General features: G+C 43.8%; 1 long non-coding RNA gene across 3 annotated transcripts in view; it reads right to left on the reverse strand.

Annotated features, from left to right (window-relative positions):
• Positions 1 to 9,407: 9,407 nt before the first annotated feature.
• The window catches only part of LOC142485876 (uncharacterized), a 17,553-nt gene continuing 9,774 nt past the window's right edge, over positions 9,408 to 17,186 (reverse strand). The window contains exons 1-4 of one of the 3 annotated variants that reach the window (XR_012798729.1): positions 11,819 to 11,984; positions 11,603 to 11,643; positions 10,186 to 10,325; positions 9,408 to 9,465 (exon numbers count right to left, since the gene is read on the reverse strand). This is a non-coding gene — a long non-coding RNA (uncharacterized LOC142485876). Of the gene's footprint in view, positions 9,466 to 10,185; positions 10,326 to 11,522; positions 11,644 to 11,818; positions 11,985 to 17,186 lie in introns of those variants that run through there. The other 2 variants (XR_012798730.1, XR_012798728.1) reach the window with 2 other exon arrangements.

The raw sequence follows: 17,186 nt of genomic DNA on the forward strand, positions 1-17,186 counted from the left end.
CTAGGGGGGAGAATGCTAAAATGGTTGGAGGAGATTTTAAACTAGGAGGGAGGGGGGAGGGGAATGAAACAGACAATGAACTAAATGGAATAGATGAGGATACAATGTGGTATGGAGGTAGAATGGGGGCAAGTGCAAGTTTGACAAGCAGTGAGATACCCATAGTAAATAGAGATAATACTACAAAACTTCTAAAGACTAAACCAAGTGGGACCAGAAAGGAAGGAGCAGATAAGATAATAGTACAGGCTGAAAAAAACCTGAAATGCATGCTTGCTAATGCAAGAAGCCTGACAGATAAAATGGGGGAGCTTGAATTAATAGCTACAAGGGAGCAGTATGATATCATAGGCATTACTGAAACATGGTGGGATGAAACTCATGACTGGACAGTTAATTTAGAGGGGTATTCTCTTTTTCGGAAGGATCGAACAAATAGAAGGGGAGGTGGAGTATGTCTATATGTTAAACCAGATCTAAAACCTATTATAAGGGATGATGTCTATGAAGGGAATGATGAAAATGTAGAGACCTTGTGGATAGAAATTAGCAGTGGAGGTAAAAGTATAAAGAAAATGTTTGTGGGAATATGCTATAAACCACCAAATATCTGTGAGATTGAGGAAGCTAAAATACATTTGCAAATGGAGAAGGCATCAAAACTGGGTCATGTTTGCATAATGGGGGATTTTAATTATCCAGACATAGACTGGGGCAATGAGATTAGCGTTACAACAAAAGGAAACAGGTTTTTGGGGGTGCTTAAAGATAATTATATGACCCAAATTATTGAGGAACCAACCAGGAGAGGGGCAGTTCTGGATTTGGTCATATCAAACAATGTAGAAGTAATAACAAATATTCAAGTCCTGGAACATTTGGGTAACAGTGATCATAACATGGTCTCATTTGAAATAAATTATCAAAAAACAGACTACTTGGGTTCAACAAAGACTTTAAACTTTAGAAAGGCAGATTTTAATAAACTGAGGTCTAATCTAGTAGTAATACAATGGGATGATGTTTTTGCAGGGAAAAATGTAGAAGATAAATGGGCAATCTTTAAAACATTGTTAGAAAAACACACTTATCAGTGTATACCCTGATGTTGAAACCCTCTGTATAAGACTGAATCTGGCCTTGTTGAATTGATATATAAGTTAGTATGTTTGAATGTAAAAAGTATTTTTTTTTTTTTTTCCTCTTAACTCTGTGCTGTTAATTGACCAAAAGGAACAAGGTGACTGATTGGGGAGGGGGAGGGTCATGTGACCTTTTTTTGTGTATAATACTAACAGCTCAGCTGCATTGGGCAGGAACTGCATTAGGCAGTGAGGCATTTAAAGTGAGGTTTTTAAGTGATACAGTTAGACTACAGTTTGACTAGAGTTGACTGGGGACTGCTTTTTTCTGCAAACTCTTTAACTCAAGACAACAAATGGTAAGCTATTCAGATCACACTATGATCCCATGCTTGTTAGCCTGCATAGTTTAACCCCCCACCCCTTTACAACTTCTTTCACTGCAGCCTCTCCCAAAACTGACTGCACAAAACACTGAAACCCTGACTTGACCCTAGCATTGCAATGCAGCAAAACACATGACAAGGTACAGGTTCACCCCTGCTGTTTAGTCTGCACACACTCACTCTGCTCATAACAGCTCCATGCAACACTGCCTACCTCTGGCATCATGAACCTGCTATGTCTTCTAATTTTTTTCTTTCTCCTGGCCTCATGGAGATGTTACTCCCTCTATCCACTACAAACTCCTCCATCCTGGCCCACACCCAACATCACCATACACCCTGGACTACTCAAAAGCCTTGCACTATCTACTGAATGTTGGTGGAGAACTCTAAAAACCAGCACACCAACCACTGCTCACTCTAATGGAAAACACCACAAATTTACAACTTGTAAACAACTACCCAAATTTCTTCTCATACTATTACTCTCTCTAGCAGGTGATATTGAAACTAACCCAGGTCCTCCCATTTCAGCTCTGTCCCATGCCCCTGAGAATTCCACCTTTAAATTCCAAAAAGGGCTATCTGTCGCCCATATAAACATCCGGAGCCTGCTGCCCAAACTAGACGAACTAAGGGCATGGTGCCTTATGCATAAACCCAAAGCCATCGTTCTTACAGAAACATGGCTATCCTCTAAAACCCCTAATGCAAATATCGCCATTCAGGGATACTCCATTTTTAGGAGAGATAGGTCAAAGAGAGGAGGAGGGGTGTTATTTTATATTGCAGACACCTTACAATTTACACTGTTACATTGCCCACCAAGTCCACCCTCTTTTGAAACTCTAGTTGGCAAAATCTGCCTCCCCTTTTCTAAGCCCATCTTGCTTGCTGGCATCTACCGCCCCCCTAAAGCCCCTCTACAATCCTTGACTGATATCACCCAATTTCTTGCCTCCATTTCCTCTCTGAATGAGAAGAGTGAGCTGCTAGTTCTTGGGGATTTCAACTTCAATTGGCTTGACCCTAAAAACCACAAAACCCAGATACAACTCAAGTCACTTAACCTATCGCAACTCATTTCCCAACCCACACGAATAAACCTGAAGTCGCATAACCATTCCTTGCTAGACTGGATTCTCTCCTCAAACCCCAGCAGAATCCAATCCTCTGGCATCCTTCCTGACATTTTCAGTGACCATGCAATAGTGTACTGTGTAAGGAAAATTAAACCGCCCCATTCAAGCCCCAAAGTTCTCCTCACTAGAACATTTAAAAACTTTAACCCACAACAGTTTCTGGATGACCTTACCAACTGCCCATGGCACAGAATCGATTTAATCCCCGACCCTGACTCTGCGCTCGACTATTTCCAATCCGAGTTCTTAAAACTCTGCGATACCCATGCTCCACTACGCAAAATAAGGGTACGGGGGGCCCACCTTCCATGGGTTACACCTGACCTTATAGCACTCTACCAGTTCAGGGATGCCTTGTGGAAAAGCTACAAAGTAACTGGCACTACCAAGGATCTCAATCACTACAGATGCCTGCGGAACGTGTGCACAAGGCAAACAAGGCATGCAAAAGCACAATATTACTCTGACAATCTCCTCCAGAATACATCAAACCCAGCTAATTTCTGGAAGGTTATCAACAATATATTCCAGCCTCCTAACCATCAACAACCAAGTAATATCACTAAGGGGGATATTACTCTGACAAACCCCACTGACATTGCAAATGCATTCAATGATTACTTTGTGGGGTGTGCCACTAACTTATTAGCGAAACGCAGCACAAACCCCAAACCTGAATCTCATCCTGGGAGTACCCCTATAGTCCCACCCCCTCCCAACACTGCCCACAATTTTCAATTTAGCCCAGTATCTGAAGAGGAGATTACACAAGCGCTCCTCAAACTAAAACTAAGCAGCCAATGTGGACCCGACTTACTACAATCTAGGTTCCTACGACTTGGTGCCCCAGCCATTGCCAAACCAATTGCGTCCATAGTCAACTCTATCCTGTCTGCAGGCCATATCCCTAAGACCTGGAAAACTGCCAGAGTTGTCCCAATCTTCAAAAGTGGGGACAAAAACACTGTCTCAAACTACAGGCCAATCTCACTTCTCCCAATTCTATCCAAAGTAATGGAAAAATGTGTCCACTCCCAATTAAGCGATTTCTACACCAAGACAAATTTCCCTAGCCAATTCCAGTCTGGGTTTCGTCCCAAACACTCCACCGTAACTACCCTGCTAAAAGTTTGCAATGAAATCCAGTGTGGAATGGAACGGGGACAACTCACTGGTGCAGTATTCCTAGATTTTGCAAAGGCTTTTGACACAGTTGATCATGCTATCCTGCTTAACAAACTCCAGAGCTCTGGAATAGGGAAACATGCTTTAAACTGGTTTCAGTCCTACCTATCAGGAAGATCCCAACATGTGTCCATCTCAGGCTCTAACTCCAACCCCCTGGATATCACCTGTGGTGTCCCGCAAGGCTCTGTTCTGGGGCCCCTACTCTTCTCAGTGTTCATTAATGATCTTCCCACAGCTTGTAAGGAAGCCTCAATACACATGTATGCAGATGACACAATCCTGTATGCACACAGCCATAGCCTCTCTGACCTTCAACACATACTTCAGTCTGACTTTTTGAGACTCGAAAACTGGATTTCCCAAAACAAACTGTTTTTAAACACTGACAAGACTGTAACAATGGTATTTGGGACCAAGACTAAATTTGTAAAGCTTCCAGTGACTGAGCTCCTGATTAGAACCAACGCTAAAACCACCCTAACACCTGTCACTAGTTTTAAATACCTGGGCTTATGGTTTGACTCCCACTTAACATTCGGGATGCACATTGATACCCTGACAACCAAGACCTATGCCAAACTAGGGGTACTTTACAGGAACAAATCCTCCCTAAGTCTCCTGGTCAGAAAGCGTATTGCACAGCAGATGCTAATGCCAATTATTGACTATGGAGACATAGTATATGGCTCGGCTCCTCAAACCCACCTTAGCAAACTTGACACCCTCTACAATTCAATTTGTCGTTTTGTTCTCCAATGCAACTACAACACACATCACTGCGAAATGCTCAAAGAACTAGATTGGTCATCACTAGAGTCTAGGCGCAAAGTTCACCTTTCCTGTCTCACCCTCAAATACTTTCTGGGCAAGCTACCCAGCTACCTGAACAAGCTCCTCACCCCTACCACATGCAGTACCTATCACCTGAGATCAGACTCCAAAAGACTATTCATGGTCCCAAGACTCAACAAAGTATCCGGACGTTCCTCCTTCTCCTTCCGTGCACCCCAAAACTGGAACAACCTACCAGAGACTCTCATATCCACCACCAGCTTAAGTTCTTTCAAATCTAAGGCTGTCTCACACTTTAATCTGGTCTGTAACTGTTTCATACGCTCATAATATATATTTTCTTTAACTGTGCATGCAATGTCTTGTATATAAATGTATACCTTGTTCATTTATGTAACTGTATTTGTAACCATGTATTATTTGTTTTACTCTGTGCCCAGGACATACTTGAAAACGAGAGGTAACTCTCAATGTATTACTTCCTGGTAAAATATTTTATAAATAAATAAATAAAATAAATACCCTTGGGTAATAAGTATAAAAGAATTAAGTCAAAACCAATGTGGCTAAAAAAACAGGTAGGGGAGGAAATGGACAAGAAGAAGAAGGCGTTTAGATTCTTTAAGTCAGAAGGGACAGAGACATCGTATCAGAATTATAAGGAATGTAAAAAAATTGCAAAAGGGCAATCAAATTAGCAAAAATGGATAATGAAAAAAGGATTGCAATAGAAAGTAAGGTCAACCCTAAAAAGTTCTTTAAGTACCTTAATAACAAAAAATTGAGAAAAGAAAATATAGGACCCTTTCAGTGTGAGATGGGCAGGCAGATTATTGGAGATAAGGAAAAAGCAGAGGTATTAAACAAATTCTTTGCCTCTGTGTTTACCAGGGAAGAATCAGGTTCAATAGTAGTGCCGCAGGAGGAAGCCACAACCTCCATATTAATGACCAATTGGTTAACTGAGGAAGAAGTTCATAAGCCTTCCTAAATAAAATGCACTTGAAGGTTATTTTCCAGTGAACAGAAGTATGAAAGTATTCATAAGACTTATGTGTCTGTTCCTTCTTTAGAAAAAGAAGCGCAGTATGACAATTGAAGATCACACGTACGAGGTAAGACCGCTTTCTCCCGTACTGTAACCAATTCCCGGGCTAATTTGGGTTCAGTATTTCTGTATGCATCAAATGTTCTAATGAAGTTAGACAACCTCCATATTAATGAGCAACTGGTTAACTGAGGAAGAAGTTCATAAGCGGCTTGAAACAATTAAAGTAAATAAGGCACCTGGCCCCGATGGCATACATCCAAGAGTTCTCAAGGAGTTAAGCTCAGTAATAGCCAAACCATTATATTTAATATTCAATGACTCCATTTCCACAGGCTCAGTACCACAAGATTGGCGTAAAGCAGATGTGGTGCCTATATTTAAAAAGGGAGCTAGATCACACCAGGGGAATTACAGACCTGTAAGCCTGACTTCAATAGTAGGGAAACTACTTGAAGGTTTAATACGGGATAATATTCAGGCATACCTAATGGAAAACAAAATGATTAGTAATAGTCAGCATGGATTTATGAAGGATAGATCTTGCCAAACTAACCTTATTTGTTTCTTTGAGGAGGTAAGTAGGAATTTAGACCAGGGTAATGCAGTTGATGTGGTCTACTTAGATTTTGCAAAGGCTTTTGATACGGTTTCACACAAGAGGTTGGTGTACAAAATAAAGAAAATTGGACTCAGTAATAATATATGCACCTGGATTGAAAACTGGTTAAAGGACAGACAACAGAGGGTTGTCATAAATGGAACTTTTTCAGGTTGGGCTAAAGTCGTGAGTGGAGTACCTCAAGGATCGGTACTGGGACCCCTGCTTTTTAACTTGTTTATTAATGACCTTCAGGTTGGGGTCGAGAGCAAAGTCTCCATCTTTGCTGATGATACTAGATTGTGTAAGGTAATAGAATCAGAGCAGGATGAAATTTCTCTTCAGAAGGACTTGGAGAGACTGGAAACGTGGGCAGGTAAATGGCAAATGAGGTTTAATACAGATAAATGTAAGGTTATGCATTTGGGATGCAAGAATAAAAAGGCAACTTACAAATTAAATGGAGATATATTGGGGGAATCCTTGATGGAGAAGGATTTAGGAGTGCTTGTAGACAGCAGGCTTAGCAATAGTGCCCAATGTCATGCAGTAGCTGCAAAGGCAAACAAGATCTTATCTTGCATCAAACGGGCAATGGATGGAAGGGAAGTAGACATAATTATGCCCCTTTACAAAGCATTAGTAAGACTACACCTTGAATATGGAGTACAATTTTGGGCACCAATCCTAAGAAAAGACATTGTGGAACTAGAGAGAGTGCAGAGAAGAGCCACCAAATTAATAAAGAGGATGGACATTCTAACTTATGAGGAGAGGCTAGCTATATTGGATTTATTTACATTAGAAAAGAGGCGTCTAAGAGGGGATATGATAACTATATACAAATATATTCAGGGACAATACAAGGAGCTTTCAAAAGAACTATTCATCCCACGGGCAGTACAAAGGACTCGGGGCCATCCCTTAAGGTTGGAGGAAAGGAAATTTCACCAGCAACAAAGGAAAGGGTTCTTTACAGTAAGGGCAGTTAAAATGTGGAATTCATTACCCATGGAGACTGTGATGGCAGAGACAATAGATTTGTTCAAAAAAAGGTTGGACATCTTTTTAGATGGGAAAGGTATACAGGGATATACCAAATAAGTATACATGGGAAGGATGTTGATCCAGGGATTAATCCGATTGCCAATTCTTGGTGTCAGGAAGGAATTAATTTTTCCCCTTAATGGGGTTTTTTGTTTGCCTTCCACTGGATCAATAAGTAAGTATAGATATAGAATAAAGTATTTGTTGTCTAAATTTAGCATAGGTTGAACTTGATGGACGTACGTCTTTTTTCAACCTCATCTACTATGTAACTATGTAACTATGTAACTATGACATAATAATATCATATCATGACATCATATCATGACATATCATGACATATCATGACATAACATATCATGACATATGTCACGGTAGCTTATGACAAGATATAATGAACACCAAATGTCTGGGTTGAACTGAACGAGGCTTAGATATAATAAAATATAATTTATTCCTTAAATAAGGTGAACACAGCAATATAGTACAATTAACAGACAAGAAGGTAACATTTACTTAGGGTTGGGGGATGGAGAAGTATCCACTAGCAATTCTCCAGCAGTCCAGTGACATTCAAGATGGAATCACAAGCACAACTCCAGCAATCCAGTGACATTCAAGATGGTATCAGAAGTACAACTCCAGCACAACTAAAAACTGTAGGGTTGACACAGTTTATATACCTGGGCAACCCTATTCTTAACATTGACACAGCCTATTGGTGAACAATTATCTGTATCCAGTCTCTAATGTGGAGACACAGACTAACCCATGCCCTCAGGTAACAGAGTTTGTTGATTGATTAATACTTAATCCCTAGACATTGGGTAACAATCAAGGCAGTTAACTTTTGATCACCGTGCTTAGGCTACTCAGCCGTCTGCCCTTCATGACCTATTAGCCTAGCAAATGCCGTCTGCATTTTCAGAACAGATCCAAAATAAAATACATATATACTTTAATATCTACACATATTAATAAGTTCCATTCTGGTGGGCTCAGTGGGTCGACCTTTGCCAGTTTTTAATGCCTACAGTGACTCCACATATTGGCCAAATATGAACTCTCTGCGACCTCCAGAACTGGAGATACAGAAATGCACTTTAAAACATTAAAATACATGCTTATAATGAAACATGGGAACAGGGGAACATACATTTTCAAGGTACAACAAGGTGCAAACCTCATCCCTGGACCGCAGTCCAGTTAACCCCTTGTCTCTCTGGTGAGGTCAGGGGATGGACAGAGGATGAGACACGCACTCAATATCAATGGTAATAGAGGTGGGGTACTTAGCTGCCGGTGCGCTGGTCCTGGGGAGCTCCTGTAGTCCCAAATGTTCCAGTACAAAGAAGAAGAAGCAGGCACATGGTTTTACTCAAAAGGAGGTTTAATATGCCATAAAGTCCAACGTTTCGGCAGTCAAATACTGCCTTTCTCAAGGTGAAGGCTACCAAACACATGAAAACAGTCAAAATATATACCACCCCCCTGATACTCACCCCTCCCGGCTCTGCCACATAACCAGGATGCTGACGCCCACCTGATGACGTCAGAGCTACCATATGGCGCCCCCTAGTGACGTCAGACATCTAGGTCTAAGTCCCTGGCAATACAGCATAGAGCTGTCTTGGAGGACTGCAGCCACAGCCACACCTCAGGGAGGAGTGAGACACTCCTATAAATCACCCTGAAAGGGTAAATAAACCACACACCAAAATATTAATAAAGCATATGTGCACAAAACTAATACAGCAATATACTATTAAAAACATGTGACTGTATACTGTTGATGACATCAGTATAATCCTGCAAAGTTACAGTGAAAGGCCACATAAGAATATGCAGTACATCAGTATTTAGAATATACTAGTGTGTAAACCTAGGTCAGAAATGGGTACACACAGCCAGGGGGGGGGGGTAGAAGGGAGGGGGAAGGGGGAGGGAGGGGAAGGGGGAGGGAGAGAGGGGAAGGGGGAGGGAGGGAGAGAGGGGAAGGGGGAGGGAGGGAGAGAGGGGAAGGGGGAGGGAGGGAGGGGAAGAGGGAAGGAGGGAGGGGAAGGGGGAGGGAGGGAGGGGAAGGGGGAGGGAGGGGAAAAAAAAGGGGGAAAAACACAAAAAGGATAATCTTCCCAATTGGTAAGTGCAGAGTCCATGGATGGTGCAAGATCAAATATGCCTGTAGAAAGACAAAAAATTACCTTCTATTAAGGAAGCATTTTAAATTCTGTTGCTCATTAAGACCCATACCGTTGCTGGTATTTAAAGCATGTATCCAGAATGCTTCACGTCTCAATAAGAAAGTCTCCCTATCCAGAGTGCCTTGTCTAGGTGCTACTGTCTCAATACCCATGATGCGTAAAGAGGCAACATTATGATTGTGTTCCACACAGTGTTGCACAAGAATAGAGGGATCCGTACCTTTTCAAATTACACTTTTATGTTCAATGAACCTTGTTTTTAACATTCTTATGGTCTTACCCACATAAAGAAGACCACATGGACACTTTATTACGTACACTACATATTCAGATCTACATGTGATTCTATTTTTGATTTTTATGATCCTCCCGCTTTGGGGGTGACTGAATTGACTACCGGTAGTCAGCCTGTTACAAACCGAGCAGCTCATGCATCTAAAGTTACCCGGTCTGCCACCCTCCAGAAAATGAGGAGTTCTGTAGTTACCCTCATTATCTGCATGTATCAGGCTATCCGCCAGATTTCTCCCTCTTTTGAATGCCACCATTGGTGGTACACAGCAACTTTCAGATAATATATCATCATTTTGCAGAATATGCCAGTGTTTAAGAATGGTAGATTTAATAAAACCACCAGCTTGACTGTATATAGTGGTAAATACAAGCCCGTCCTCCTTCTTATTTTTGGTAGCACTTACCTCTTTATCCAGTGCCCGGTCTAACACAGCAGGAGGATATACGCAGGAAGATATCCCCTAGCCAGGAATCTACTACGTAGTTCTCCAATAGCTGGTTCAATATGATCCTTCCTGCTTGTGATTTTGCAGACCTGGACTTTCTGTGAAAAAGGTAATGCATCAATAAGAGAAGGAGGATGATGGCTATCTGCCCTTAAAATTGCATTTCTGTCTGTATCCTTTCTAAAAAGATCAGTATGTAACTCCCCATTAGTCTGTGTAATGAGGACATCTAAAAAAGAGCGTTGCTGTGTACTCCATGTATTAGTGAGGAGGACCGGTGAATGGAGACCATTAAGATACTCAAAAAAAGATAACAGCTGATCCTCCGTACCTGTCCATATGAAAAACATCATCAATATATCTGTAATAGCTTTTAATATGCACTAAAAAGTCTGATTTGTAGATGTACTGCTCTTCGAAATGTGTCATGTATATGTTGGCGTAAGCAGGGGCCATATTACTGCCCATTGCTGTCCCCTTAATCTGCAGGAAGAAATCACTCTCAAATCTAAAATAATTTTTATAGAGAATGAAATGTAAAATGAGCATAATGTATTCAATTGGAGCAGTATCACTATAATGGCGAATGAGGGTGGCCTTGATTATCTCAAGACCTTCAATATGGGGGATTATTGTATAAAGGCTAGACACATCTAAACTAACCAGAATATGATTAGTCCCATCACCAGGTGAGTTTTTTAATTTGTCAAGGAAATCAAACGTGTCTTTGATGTATGAGTTGGCTGTCTGTGCTATAGGTTGTAGAAATGTGTCTACAAATTTTGCAAGGGGTTGATTTAATGAATTAATAGCAGCTATAATAGGCCACCCCGGGGGATTGTTTAAATTCTTGTGTATTTTGGGCAAGGTATAGAAAATAGGGCATTTAGGATGCAACATAGTTAGAAACTCAGATTCAGGCTCTGTTATCCACCGGTTATTAACCCCCATTTGGATAATTTCCTTAATTTCTCTCGCATAGTTAAAGGTAGGGTCCCTATCCAATTTAATGTAGCAGTTAATGTCACTCAGTTGTCTGATGGTTTCAGCCTTATAATCTGAGTAATTCTGCACTACTAGGGCACCCCCCTTGTCCGCACGCTTAATAATAATCTCATTATTATTAGTCAACATTTTTAATGCTTCCTTTTCCTGAACAGACATATTGTATGTAGCCCTATGTTTGTTTGTTTTGTACCTTGCAATGTCCCCCTTAACCAGTCGTATATATGTGCTGACTGATTGATTTTTAAATGGCGGGACAAAAGTGGATTTGAGCTTGCACATTTTGGTACCTTGATAAGAAGCCGAATTATCTGTCCCTTGCTGGTCAGTGGCCAAATTAACTGTCCCTTGTTGTTCATAGGAGGATTACCTGTCCCTGGTTGGATATTGGAATGCACCGATTCTGTAGACCTGTTAGAAAAAAATGATTTAAGGTTTAATACACGTTTGAATTTAAATAGGTCAACCTCCAAATCAAAATCATTAAACAATGTAGTAGGTACATATGAGGGCCCCCTAGCTAAAACAGACATTTCACATTGATTAAGAGTGTAATCAGACAGATTAACAACCACGGTGTCCATACTCATTTCTGCTCCGTTGTACGTAGGGGATAGGGTGATCTTCCCTTTCCCCTGGCCCCCGCGTCTAATTTTCCTTTTCCTTTCTCCTTGTCCTTGGATTGGCCTAAAAAAGGGGCCGGACTTTGGCCTCTCTGATGTTCTGTTGAGGAATGGGCTTCAGAGTCACTGGTGTGGACTTCTTGGACTCCCTGGGGTGCTCTCCCTCTTTGGTTCTTGCGTTGTTTGGGGTCTTGCTTCAGCCACGGGTAACAACTTTTTTGAATTTCAACTTCTTAAAGTGAATAAGATCACTTTAAAAAAATTTCCAGCTTGGTCTTAAGACTATCCAATGATTGTACAACGTCCGTACCAGGGCTAGACTGTTCAATGAGGATTTCCACTTTGAGTATATCCTTCCTTGTGTGGCTAAGTTGTTCCCCCACCTCCTCAATAACCAAAATCTTCAAGTCCAAAGAGGCCCTATTAAAGCTGCAGTTCAGTCTTTTTTTTATTTTATTTATTTTTTTACTTCAATAGTTTCATGTGTGCAATCTCTAATTACCTAAAGAACTGTATAGCTGCAGGTCAATTCGTTCTCCATGTATTGATAGGCGAAATTTGGTGACATAATTAGTGAAGGGATCTGTTTTTCTTCTGCTTCTGTCTCTCAGTGGAAGCTCATGAATATTCATGAGCACTCCTGCATTGACATGTGCTAGAGGGAGGGCAGGGCTGACAAAGGGGTGTGCCAGGGCTTGTGACAGGACATGAAGGGGCAGTGCCTTAGCAAATGGCTGTTAAAATAGAATACAAGAAAATTGGTCTTTCAGAGTTGTTTTTTTAAAAACAGAAAATGCTGAAAGTATTTTTTCTTACTACAGAACTGATTTATTAAAAAAAACACACATGCAGGATATTGACTGAACTGCAGCTTTAAAGCATTGTCCTGCATACAGATCAGAGGCGAAGAATGGATATGGATGCCCGATGTGAAGCTGGAAATAAGACCGAGAACAATACCGAAAAGACCGTTTCGAGTGATGAAATAGCCGTCACTGTGTAACTCTTCCAATTACCTGCAACTTCATGCAAAGAAATAGCAACGCTTGTTTTTAACGTGTTAGCGCCAAGGGGGAATTCAACTGCTGAGAGGTTAAGGGAGTTACTAACCCAAACTCAGCGACGTTTCTGTGTCTCTGTGATAACTCCCCCAGGACATGCCTGGAAACCAGAGGTAACTCAATGTATTTTTGATAAATAGAAACTTGACCTCAGAGACTGTGAGACCCCCTCTCCTTCCCCCCCTTCCCTTGGCTTCCCAAACCCCACCATAACCAAAACATAAATAACCACAAACACGAGGTCTGGCGGCCGCTGCTTTTTAGTAAAACTTCAATTAACCTAATTAGTGCCAACCCCCTGCCAGAGTGCTCGCTCATTGGGTAAAGGCCAAAGGTACCCGATCCAATGGCCCGTAACTCCCCCCTAGCCGGGCCCCGCCTGTCTGGCGAGAATGGGCCCAGGAACGCACGTGTAAATGAGCCGCGCCCACTCGCCACTCCCAGCCACCTTTTATTTTATTTCTGTTATTTATTTTCATTGTTTATTCTTTTTTTTCTTTTAAACACGTACAACCAACATATTTACCAGTATTCACAATAAAGGGCAGGGTGGGCGGGACTCCCATGGCAGGGCGTAGACTGACCCCGCGCCTCTGTCTAATTCTAACCTCCCTGGCCCTTCCCCCGGCTGTGTCACGTCACTGCCAGAGGGGGGGGAGGGGAGGCCAGGGGGGACGTAGTCCACACTCACAGGTAAGGGAGAGCCTAGTCCCTCTGGTCATAGCGCCCGGTCACCGAGGGCTCAAGGCTACTTTTCTGGGTTATTTTGAAACGAGCTACACTGGGGAATATTTAGGGGTCTCCCCAAACAAAGAGAGAACATTTAGGGGTCTCTCCAGACACAGAGGACCCCACACACTTAGATCTGAGGTTTGTGCCCCTATTAGGCCTGGGCCTATTAGTAAGTTCAAGCTCGCTGAGGTGGGCTGAGCCGCACTGAGCAGATGCCCAAACCCCCTGCATCTGTCATCAGCGCGGCTATAGTTTCCCCCTCCGCATGCGTGCTCATGCGTGCAGAGGCTCAGAAACTTTGCCGAGACAGGCAAGTTTCAAATTTGCCGCTCGGGGAAGCGAAGAAGCGGTCACGTGACCGCTCCCATCCAATGGGAGCGGGGACTAGCCCCGCTTCCCGCTCCGCCTCCTGACACGCCTCCGCTCTGCCTCTGCTCCGCCTCCACCCCGCCCCCAGAGCGCGCTCACTGCCTCGCCTGCAAGGACAGAAAAAAACACCATTTTCAGCAGGCGAGGCAGAGCAGGAGCGCGGCTCAGCGCGGCTGAACCCTCTATGTCCCAGGCCTTACATGGGGGGGGGGGGGGGGAGAGAAATACATAGAAACAAAAATAAGGAGGGACAGAGATAAATAAAAGAGATAAGATTAAAGGGGGAGAGAGGGACTGACAGGAGAGGGAAAGGAAAGGCAGAGAGTAGGGAGACTTCTCACCCAAGGTGATGAAACAGCTGTGACACATGGACACCTTCTCTGGGAAACCTTCCACTACCCATGTGACATTACACCTCCACCGTAGGGGGTCCTGCGTCTGGGGAGTGTGTGTAAAGGATCCTGGGGAGGGACGTATAACGGAGTTCTGGGGAGGGGTGTATAACAGGGTACTGGGCCTGGTGAGGTGGGTATAACGGGTACTGGGCCTGGTGAGGTGGGTATAACGGGTACTGGGCCTGGGGAGGGGCGTATAGCAGGGTACTGGGCCTGGGGAGGGGTGTATAACAGGGTACTGGGCCTGGGGAGGGGCGTATAACAGGGTACTGGGCCTGGGGAGGGGTGTATAACAGGGTACTGGGCCTGGGGAGGGGTATATAACAGGGTACTGGGCCTGGGGAGGGGTGTATAACAGGGTACTGGGCCTGGGGAGGGGTGTATAACAGGGTACTGGGCCTGGGGAGGGGTGTGTAACAGGGTACTGGGCCTGGAGAGGGGTGTATAACAGGGTACTGGGCCTGGAGAGGGGCATATAGCAGGGTACTGGGCCTTGGGAGGGGTGTATAACAGGGTATTGGGCCTGGGGAGGGGTGTATAACTGGGTACTGGGCCTGGGGAGGTGGGTATAACGGGTATTTGCCCCGTGGAGGGCGGTATAACGTAGTATTGGGGAGGGGGTATAGGTGGCACAGGAGCTCTTGCGATACAGAGTATCACTGTCCCTGGTTACAAACACTTCATGTCTCCTGCAGGTCAGGACACGCACGAAGGTGGAGCCCTTCGTGCCACCAGACGACGAGGCGGGCTACGAGGCGGACGATGAGGCATACGACAAAGCGGGCGTCAAGTGGTGCGAAGAGGTGGGCTACAAGGCGGCCGATGAGGCAGACGACGAAGCGGATGTCAAGTCTGGCGACGAGGTGGGCCATGGCGAAGGAGAATACGAGAGGTGTGGACGGATCTGCTGCTTCACCTTTTTTAGGCGGAGGAGAAGACCCCGGGAGCAGGTAGGAGAATACGAGAGGTGCAGACAGATCTGCTGCTTCACCTTTTTTAGGCGGAGAAGAAGCCAGGAGCAGGTAGCAGAGGAGCCAGGGCGTAGATACAGGGGTATTCTAGGGGCCCTGAGAAGTTGGTTTGACCGCAGGAGAGGCAGATAAGATCAGGAAGGCTGCGGGAGGGGCAGGTACTAGAGGGAGATAGGGATATTGGGCGTGAGAGGGTGAGAGAGAACAAGGAGCAGGGCCGGAGCACGGGTTTCATGCGCCCGAGGCGAAACTTAAAATTTGTGCCCCAGTTGTATAAAAAATAATAAGATAAATAAAATAATAAAATAAACAGTGGCGTAGCTATCGGGGCTGCGACCGCACCCCAGCGCGATGCAAAATAAAAATAAAAGGGCGCCAAAATACTGGATAAAAAAAATAAAAATAATTTTCAAAAAAAAAAGATAAATAAATTAGAAATAATAAGAGGAAAAAATAATAATGATTATTAATGCGCCCCTAGGAGCTCTGCGCGCTAGGCGACTGCCTAATGGACGGCCGGCCCTGCGAGGTATGCGGGAGGAAAAGGGGTGAATGGGATAGATATGCAGGGGGATGGGGGAGCAGGTGAGTTATACACAGGGCCCCAAGGGCCCCATCACCCGCATCTCTATATACTGAGTGTGCCCCTGTGTATAACAACGCTGATCTGTGCTGCTCCATCTGATCTCACTGCGCAGTGATCCAGGGACCACCCGATCGCCATTTAATGGGGTCAGGAAGGAATTTTTTCCCCCCATTGCACAGCAGGGGTTATGTTTCGCCTTCCTCTGGATCACAGCAACAAACTGCCCTTTGTGCATGAATTATCAGTGAGATCTTTATACACCCTGCATTGGTCTTCACCCCTTCGCTGCCGGAGGGGCCTGCAGTGCATTGCTCTGCGTGTTACTATATCGCTCTGCAATGTGCTGCAGGCCCCTCCCAGCAAAGAGATTAATTATTTAAATAAAATACTCTCTTTAATCAAACCTATGTGTAGTGTCTTTTCTATCCGTTGTATCTATTGCTAACAGCTCAGTGATTCTTACCCAGGACGCTGCACTAGTGTCACGCTGCCAAGCCCGGGTGTTAAGAAGGTTTATAGGGTCACATATACACTTCTGCCAAAACACAATCTGTCATATCTTTTATTACACAAAACGGTATCTACAAAGGTAAAAAGAACATACATGGGATTCTGCTACAAATATCTCTTTAATTACAAACCAATTTGCAAATCATTCAGATTAGAGTCAAGCGAAAGAAAGGGTTAAGAATCTCATGTACAGTATATGCAGTGCAGGCTGTTCTGCGCATTACATGCAGGGGGCAACATTTAGGAGATTTAAGTAATGCTGATCTCAGAGCTGACCGGCTGACCTGCTCTACCGGCTGACCTGCTCTACCGGCTGACCGGCTGACCGGCTGACCTGCTCTACCGGCTGACCGGCTGACCTGCTCTACAGGCTGAACGGCTGACCTGCTCTACTGGCTGAACGGCTGACCTGCTCTACTGGCTGACCGGCTGACCTGCTCTACTGGCTGACCAGCTGACCTGCTCTACTGGCTGACCGGCTGACCTGCTCTACTGGCTGACCGACTGACCTGCTCTACCGGCTGACTGGCTTCCCTTCTTTCAGCTAAATGACCTGAATTGTGGCCCCTGTATCTCCCAATTAAAGCTGCAGTTCAGTCAATATCCTGCATGTGTGTTTTTTTTAATAAATCAGTTCTGTATTAAGAAAAAATACTTTTAGCATTTTCTGTTTTAAAAAAAACAACTTTGAAAGACCAATTTTCTTG

Source organism: Ascaphus truei, unplaced genomic scaffold, assembly GCF_040206685.1.
Source record: "Ascaphus truei isolate aAscTru1 unplaced genomic scaffold, aAscTru1.hap1 HAP1_SCAFFOLD_666, whole genome shotgun sequence".
NCBI classification, from domain to species: Eukaryota; Metazoa; Chordata; class Amphibia; order Anura; family Ascaphidae; genus Ascaphus; species Ascaphus truei.